Source organism: Nicotiana tabacum, chromosome 9, assembly GCF_000715075.1.
Source record: "Nicotiana tabacum cultivar K326 chromosome 9, ASM71507v2, whole genome shotgun sequence".
Lineage (NCBI taxonomy): Eukaryota > Viridiplantae > Streptophyta > Magnoliopsida > Solanales > Solanaceae > Nicotiana > Nicotiana tabacum.
Genome location: NC_134088.1, coordinates 101,021,663 through 101,030,872, shown reverse-complemented (window position 1 = coordinate 101,030,872; position 9,210 = coordinate 101,021,663).

The window sequence follows — 9,210 nt, the reverse complement described above, 5'->3', positions numbered from 1 at the left end:
TTCAGTGGCACAGAGAGAGAGGATGCTCAGGACTTCTTGGACAGGTGTCAGAGGATACTCCATACTGCTGGTATTCTGGAGACTTGTGGGGTCTCATTCACTACTTTTTAGTTTTTTGGGGCTGCACTCAGATGGTGGGAGACTTATGAGAGGCATAGGCCTGTTGGTGCAGCACCCCTTACTTGGCAGCAATTCTCCGTGGTCTTTTTGGAGAAGTTCGTGCCTCGGTCCCGCAGAGAGGAGCTGCGCAGACAGTTTGAGCGGCTTCGCCAGGGTGATATGTCCGTCATGCTATCTGGTTGGTTCCCACGGACAGGGAGAGGATCATGAGGTTTATTGATGGTCTTACTTTTCAACTACAGTTTCTTATGACCAGAGAGAGGGTGTCTGGTGCTACCTTTGATGAGGTTGTCGACATTTATCGGCAGATTAAGATGGTTCGTGGTCAGGAGAGGGTTGAGAGGGAGGCCAAGAGGCCTCGTGGTCAGGGTGGATTCAGTAGTGCTACTTTTGGGGGTCAATTTCAGCACGGTAGAGGTTGTCATTTCAGACAGGCTCAGTCAGCTCGGCCATTTCACCGTGGTGCATCATTTGGCCATGGTTCTCACAGTTCTCATCAGGGCCACTCATCACTCTGTGCCCTTCCAGCTCAGAGTTCGTCCCGTGCTCCACCAGTTCAGGGCTCCTCCATGCCAGGTTCTTCTACCAGTTATCCCGGTGCTAGGGTTCCCTTCAGTTCTTGCCACCAGCACCAGGGAGTTGTTTTGAGTGTGGGGAGTTTGGGCATATGTGGAGGCAGTGTCCTCATTATCATGGAGGTTTATCTCAGTAGAGGAGTCAACCTTCGACTTTAGCACCAGTTACTTCACCACCCGCCCAGTCAGCTCGGGGTGTAGGTTAGTCGGCTAGGGATCGCCCTAGAGGGGGAGGCAGATCAGGGGGTGGCCAGGCCCATTTCTATGCCCTCCCTGCCTGACCAGATACTATTGCTTCATATGCCGTGATTACAGGTATTGTCTCGGTTTGTCACAGAGATGCCTCCGTATTATTTGACCCTGGTTCCATGTATTCATATGTTTCCTCGTATTTCGCCCATTTTCTGGATATGCCCCGTGAGTCTTTCGTTTCATCTGTTCATGTATCTACTCCTGTGGGCGATACTATTGTTGTGGACTGCGTATATAGGTCATGTGTGGTGACCATTGGGGGTCTAGAAACCCAAGTGGACCTTTTGCTGCTTAGTATGGTTGACTTTGATGTGATATTGGGTATGGATTGGTTATCTCCATGTCATGCTAATCTAGATTGTCATGCTAAGACCGTGAGGTTGGCGATGCCGGGATTTCCAAGGGTTGAGTGGAGCGGTTCTATAGATTATGTACCTAGTAGGGTGATTTCATATTTGAAGGCTCAGCGTATGGTTGAGAAGGTTTGCCTATCTTATTTAGCGTTTGTGAGGGATGTTAGTGCAGAGACTCCTACCATTGATTCTGTTTCGGTGGTACGTAATTTTTCAGGTGTGTTTACTGCAGACCTACCGGGCATGCCGCCTGACAGGGATATTGACTTTGGTATTTATTTGGTGTCGGGCACTCAGCCCACTTCTATTCCACCGTATTGTATGGCACCAGCAGAGCTGAAAGAATTGAAAGAACAACTTCAGGAACTCCTTAATAAGGGGTTTATTCAGCCTAGTATGTCACCTTGGGGTGCACCGATTCTATTTGTAAAGAAGAAGGATGGTTCCATGAGAATGTGCATTGATTATAGGCAGTTGAACAAGGTCACAGTCAAGAACAAGTATCCTTTTGCTCGTATTGATGATTTATTTAACCAGCTTCAGGGAGCGAGGGTGTTCTTCAAGATTGATTTGAGGTCCGGGTATCATCAGCTGAAGATTCGAGATTTGAATATTCTTAAGACAGCTTTCAGGACCCAATATGGCTATTATGAGTTCTTAGTGATGTCTTTTGGGCTGATCATTGCACCAGCAACATTCAAGCATTTGATGAATAGTGTATTCCAGCCCTATTTGGACTCATTCGTTGTTGTATTCATTGATGACATCCTGGTGTACTCTCGTAGCCAGGGAGGAGAAGCTTTATGCAAAGTTCTCCAAGTGTGAGTTTTGGCTCGGCTCAGTAGCATTCTTGGGGCACGTGGTGTCCAGTGAGGGTATTCAGGTGGATCCGAAGAAGATAGAGGCAGTGCAGAGTTGGCCTAGACCGTCCTCAGCCATGGAAATTAGGAGCTTTCTTGGTTTGGCGAGTTATTACCGTTGCTTTGTGGAGGGATTTTCATCTATTGCTTCGCCCTTGACCAAATTGACCCAAAAGGGTGTTCCATTCAGGTGGTCGAACAAGTGTGAGGAGAGATTTCAGAAGCTCAATACTGCTTTGACCACAGCTCTAGTGTTAGTTCTACCATCAGCTTCAGGTTCTTACACTGTGTATTGTGATGCCTTGAGGATAGGCATTGGTTGTGTTTTGCATCTTAGAACATTTCGTTCTCTTACAATTGCTGTTGTGGAACTGAAAAACGCGTTCTTCGAATTCTGCAGCCCAAAGCCTCTGATGTTGCTGTTGTTTTGCCATCAACCAGCATGGCCGCCCATGCAGCAGATGAAGATGTTGAAGTTGTTGAGATGGAGGAAAAAGTTGAAGTAGCTGGAAATGCTACAAGAGCTGGGAAGGGAACTCCTTCTGGTATTCCAGAATATCCTTTTCTACCACCTCCTCCTCCTCTCCCCCCAGGTGGTTATTTGAAGGTACGTTCAATAAGTTAACTACATCATATGTAGCATGTGAATATATGGACTCTTGAGTTCTTTCGGTTTGCAACCTACTTTATGTAAAACTATCAGTGATTAAAGTTCTCTTTCGTCGGATTATGCAAACTATAAAGGGGTGAGCAGTGAGAAAGGAAAAAGTATACTGTTCACCTTCGAACTTCCTCCCCACCCCCACCCCGAAGAAAAAATCAGGCAGACTACATTATAGTCCACAGATTCTTGCCAAAGGCTGCCAGCATTTTCCTTACTCTTTAGTGCTTATCTATCTCCTAGTCCTTATCTATATACATCTTTTGTCAGGTTGCCTGGGATCTTGCCTTTTGCATGTTGTTGTATTCATAAGCTGAGCATCTAAAAGTATTAATCTGAAGTGAGCCGTTTACTTTTGCTTGCAGTATAAGGGTGATAATGCAGTAGGGCTTGATGAAGAGACGGCGGAAGTGGATATTGTTTAGCATAGCGATCAATAAGCAGCTGGTGCACAGATGTAGAGGAATATTTCATATTTCCATGCTCCGGAAGTATATTGGAGATCCATCCCATGTTTTGGATTTCAGCACGGTTTCAGTTGGAGGGTGATATGACTTATGATGTGGAGCCGGTGGCTATTTTGGATCGGCAGGTTCGAAGGTTGAGGTCAACGGACATAGCTTCGGTGAAGGTGCAGTGGAGAGGTCAGCCTATGGAGGAGGCCACCTGGGATATCGAGCGGGAGATGTGGAGTAGATATCTATGCCTATTCAAGACCTCAGGTATGTTTCAAGATCCGTTCGAGGAAGAATGGTTGTTTAAGACGGGGAGGATGTAACGACATGGTCGGTAGTTTTGAGAGTTATAGCCTCGTTTCCCCAATTTCTGCTTCCTTTTGTGTTTTTCAGCTATTTTATGATACACCGGGTTGGTTTGTTTGAGTCCGGAGTGGTTTCGGAGTGGAATGAGACACTTAGTCTCTTATTTAGGAGCTTAAGTTGGAAAAGTCAACCAGATGTTAACCTATGTGTAAAAAATCTCGGATTTAGATTTTTATGGTTCTGTTAGCTCCGTTAGGAGATTTTGTACTTAGTAGTGCGTCCAAAATGTGATTTGGAGGTTCGTAGTAGAATTAGGCTTGAATTGGCGAAAGTTGGAAATTTGGCGATTTCGATCGGCAATGTAAAATTTGATATCGTGGTCGGAATGGAATTTAGGAAGTTGGAGTAGGATCGTAGTGCCATTAGTGACGTGTGTGCAAAATTTGAGGTCATTCGAACGAGGTTTGGTTGGTTTCGGCATCGGTTGTCCAATTTGGAAGTTTATAAGTTCTTAGGCTTGAATGCGAGGGTAATTTGGTGATGTGATGTTGTTTTGAGTGATTCGAAGGTTCGACTAAGTTTGTATGTTGATATATGACTTTTTGGTATTTTTGGTTGAGGTCCTGAGGGCCTCGGGGTGATTACGGGTGGTTAAAGGATTGTTTGAAGTTGGAAAATGCAGCTGAAGCTGCTGCTACTGATATTTCCACACCTGCGGAGGGGAGAACCGTAGGTGCGAGGTCGCTGGTTCGCGTGGGAGTTCGCAGGTGCAGACAGTGCTGGGTTAGGAAGGATGCGCAAGTGCGAGAAGGCTATCGCATCTGCGAGCCCGCAGGTGCGAAACCTGGGGCGCAGATACGGAAGGGAGGAAAGTGACTGGCTTCGCAGATACGGAGTCTTACGCGCAGGTGCGTAGGTGCAAAAGGTTGGCCGCAGATGCGAAACCTGGGATCCTAAGTTAGTTTTGCACGTGCGATGAATATTCCGCAGGTGCGAAAGGCCTGGGCAGAAAATATAAAAAGGAGACTTCGCGGATTTTGTTCCATTTCTCACTATTTTCAGTCGGTTTTCAAGCTTTTGGGAGTGACTTTCAAGAGGGGTTCAAAGGGATATCAGTGAGGTAAGTTTCTTGAGCCTTAATACTCGTATATGTAGTGATTTCTCGTTGTTTAATCATGTAATTAGTGGAAATTAGGGGTGAAAATGAGGGGTTAGGGCTTGTGATTTTGGAGAGTTTGATTTATGAATTTGAGGGACCAAATGAGGTCAGATTTTAATAAATTTTGTATGCATGGACTCGTGAGTGAATGGGCTTTCTAGTTTTGTAAATTTTGTCGTATTTCGAGACGTGGTCCCGGGGGCCGGGTTTGAGCTAATTTCGGGTTTTGGGCTAATTTGATATTTTTTCTTGTGGAATACATTCCATTAGCGTATATTGATGGTATTGTATTGATTATAAATAGATTCAGAGCATTTGGAGGCTGAGTCAAGAGGCAAGAGCATCGCGGAGTAGGGATTTGATCGGTTTAAGGTAAGTAACGATTGCAAATCTAGTCCTGATGGTATAAAACCCCTGATTTCGTATCATTTACTATTTTTAGGTGATGCACATGCTAGGTGACGGGCGTGTGGGCGTGCACCGTTGGGGATTGTGACTCTGCCCGTCCCGTATCAACTGTAAATTTACATATTTTGTTGAAACTATATGATACTTATGAGTTTTAGAAATGAGTTTCTGTAAATTGGGCAGAATGCCATGTTTGGGCCTTGTGCCGGTGCTGTTTGGACCCTTAGGGGCCTTTTTATTACTACCCTCTCACTGTTTTCGATTGAAAATCTATACTCAGTCATGGTTATACCTGTTTACTGCATAAATCCATTTTTTTATTTCTCTGTTTTGATGCATATAAATGTTGTTTTGGGCTGAATACCCTGTTTTACTAAGAGACCGAGTGGCTTGAGAGGTTTATGACTGAGTGAGGTCGAGGGCATGATTTGTGAGGATTTTTATGGGATCGGGCTGCACGGCGCAGCATGTTTGATATAGGCCGAGGGCCTAAGTGATTTTATGCCATGATTTGGCTTGATATAGCGTTTGGGCTGAAGGAGCCCCTCCGGAGTCTGTACACACCACAGTGAGCGCAGGTATCTACTGACTGCGAGTGTCGAGTGCCGAGTGACTGGGAGGCATGAGTGATTGTGAGGTATGCCTGAGAGGCATGAGTGATTGTGAGGTATGCCCGAGAGGCATGAGTGATTTTGAGGTTTGCCCGAGGGGCTATATACGAGTGATGTTGCCCGAGGGGCTGATTATGATTTCATTATTTTTGCTCACCTTTGCATTGAGCCTTTGTTTGAAAAACTGTTGAAAAATATCTTTAAATGATTTTTACTGGAACTGGGTTTTAACAAGATGATTTGATTCCAACCCTGATTTTTTTTAAAGCATGTTGTATTTTACCGAGATTTCATGATATGAACTTTATATGCTTTATTGCTCGTCACTACTACTCACTCTTTATTTATTATTTTTACTTACTGAATTGGCGTACTCACGTTACTCCCTGCACCTTGTGTGCATATCCAGGTATAGTTGGACACAGTACCGGCTGTTGACTATTCCGGTTGCAGATTTTCTCAGGGATAGCAAGGTAGCTGTCTAGCGATTACAACCCTTCTCTTCTCCCTCTTATCTTCCTTTAGTTGTATTTATCTATTTTCCAGACTATGTTAGTCTCGATATTGTCAGACAAGTTGTAGTAGATGCTCAGGACTAGTGACACCTCGATATCGGGCTTTTCTTTTCCACACTTTTGTTTTGATTTGAACTCCTTTACGAAGGTTATTATGTTAAATGGCCTTGAGATTATCTTTGAAATAAAAATATCAGTTTGTTTTGAAAAATGAGTCGGCTAGCCTAATTCCACGATAGGTGTCACGCCCCGAGCCTGAGGGCGAGACCGTCACCTGGTGCCTCATCTATCCTTGCGTACCAACTTGCGACTAAGGGACTCTGGACATATAATGTCATACTTTGGCCAGGGGCCACATTGCAAGACAATTTGCGAAGCAAAATATAAAACTGAATGGAAACTAACGCTCACTAAAGCTGGGCCGGCAAGGCCGTAATAACTACTACAGCTCATAAGCCAACAAAATATACATACAAGGCCTAAAAGCCCAACATACTACACTAACTAACAAGATATGTCTACAAGCCTCTACTGATGGATGTACTGTGATCGGAACTGGGGCCCAACCTACCCAGAGCCTATATACATATATACACAAGATATATACAAAACTTCTAGACCCGGCAACTCCGAAGGACGTGGAGCTTACCGATATAGCTAAACTCGGGCAACACCTACTAAGGAGGTCTACTCGTCTGTCTGTCTGAACCTGCACGCATGAAATGCAGCATCCCCAGAAAAAGGGACATCAGTACGAAATAATGTACCGAGTATGCAAGGCAATAAAATAACTGAAAGCTGCAGCTGAACTGATAATATAATAACTGAAGGTAACTGGGAGTCAAAGATGATCTGGAGGTATACTTACCTGCTGATACTGACTCAATTCTCTCAATATAATAAGTAAAATAAATATCCGGCCTTATAAGGCTCGGTATATATATAACTGCTCTGTCGTAGTAGGCTTGCTCATAGGCGCTCGGCCAGACTAGGCTATGTATCTCGACCAACTGGGCTAGCTCATAGGTGCTCGGCTACAGTAGGCTCGGTATATAACTTACCATCTGATTAGAGGTTGCCCAATAGGGGCCTGCCCATCGATTATAGCTCGATGGTAGTGAAAATACTATAATACTGTATATATAGATTCTCTGCTCTCTTGGCTGGAATAAGACAATACTCTATTGAATATGAAGTCCCGATAAAGGAGAATACTGTAACTTATGAGACTAGAAAATATACATAAATTCAGGGATATGAATTTCTCTTTATGCCTCGTTATCAAACTCGTGTAGTTATGATATCATGCCAAAATGAAGGAAGGCTTAGCCTTAACATACCTGGAGTAGGGAAAAATCCATATGATATTGTTGAGAAGGATTGCACCGTACTCCCTTAGAATTGCAAAATTTCGTTGTTATTACGCAGTGCAATTTCGTATGAATTCTTTTACTAACCAAGAACTCCCTGTTGGGAACACATCTTTTGAAATATATACTCAAGAAGCTTTGCCCCAAACTTATTCGTACAATGGTTTAGCGTTAACAATTAACAATGGGGAGATTATTAATTGTTGCTGTTATTTGAAGAGGGCAATGAGAAGAGCTGATAGTCATTCATTCACTCATTAACATTTTGAGACAAAATATGCATGGGCGATCAATTGGTCTTGCACATATTGTAGTTTTCGTGGTGCTTAATCAATTAGAGTAGGAAGCAAGTTCCAAATTTCCAGCAATATAAGCAACGACAACTTTGAGCATTCATCTTTATTAGATATATGAGTCTTCATATAAAATTTCAAATTTCCTCCAAAAGGAATTCTGATATTCAAGACAAAGTGTAGGGTGACTAATACAACCCCCTTGCTACGTGTTTGTAAGATGGCTAAGAGTAGTATCCATGTTCCAACTTAAATTGATTACATAATGTCATGAGTCACTTAGTTTGAAGGGGGCTTCCACCTAATGAAATTAAATCCTTATCCAATATATCCTTAATTAATTAGGTAATATCCCATTACCCAATAATTAACCAATTACCCACGTAACTAAGAATTATCTCAACTTACTTAAAATACTATTTACTTTTAACATACCTTGTACACCTTACTATCATGGTCATGTAGTACCTTGTATGGCACTAGTCCATCAATACCGGGTATTATAGCTCGGACCGTATTTTATCCCAAATCGACAACTTTCAACGAAACTCATTTTCTTTGATTCGTTTACCCTTTATCTTTCACGGCACTTAACATAAATGCTTATAATCTAAAGAAAATCTCAGCCCCGAGTCTACGTCACTTAACTGAAGATGAAACTTTAATGTACGAAAATGCGAGATGTAACATCCTTCCCCCTTTAGAAACATTCGTCCTCGAATGTTTATTCTTAGATACTTTGGAAAAAGTTTGCCAGAGTCTCCTCCGTACACTAGACTAAAACCAACCTGCACGCAGCCAGAAAACATACTATACATGCCACACATCGCCAACGTCTATAAATAGCAACACTTGGCCTCACACAGCTGTCTATTATAAATTCTGAAAGTCAAAAATAAGAGCTCACCTGATGACCTACCCACCTGAATAGAGCTGTGCTGAGGTATCCCACGTCGAACCATATCTTCAGTTTGAAATAGATGGGGTATTTTGATTTCATTTCTTCCTCCTCTTCCCACGTCATCTCTTCCACCTTCTTGCTTCTCCATAAAAACTTTACGGATGCTATCTTCTTATTTCGTAACTTGTAAATTTGTCTGTCTAGGATGGCAACTGGAATTACCTCATATGACAAGTCCTCCGTAATCTGTACATCATCCGTGAGCACCACTCGGGTAGGATCACCAATGCACTTCCGTAGCATAGATATGTGAAAAATCGGATGGACAGACTCCAATTTTGAGGGCAATTCTAACTCATAAGCTACTTGGT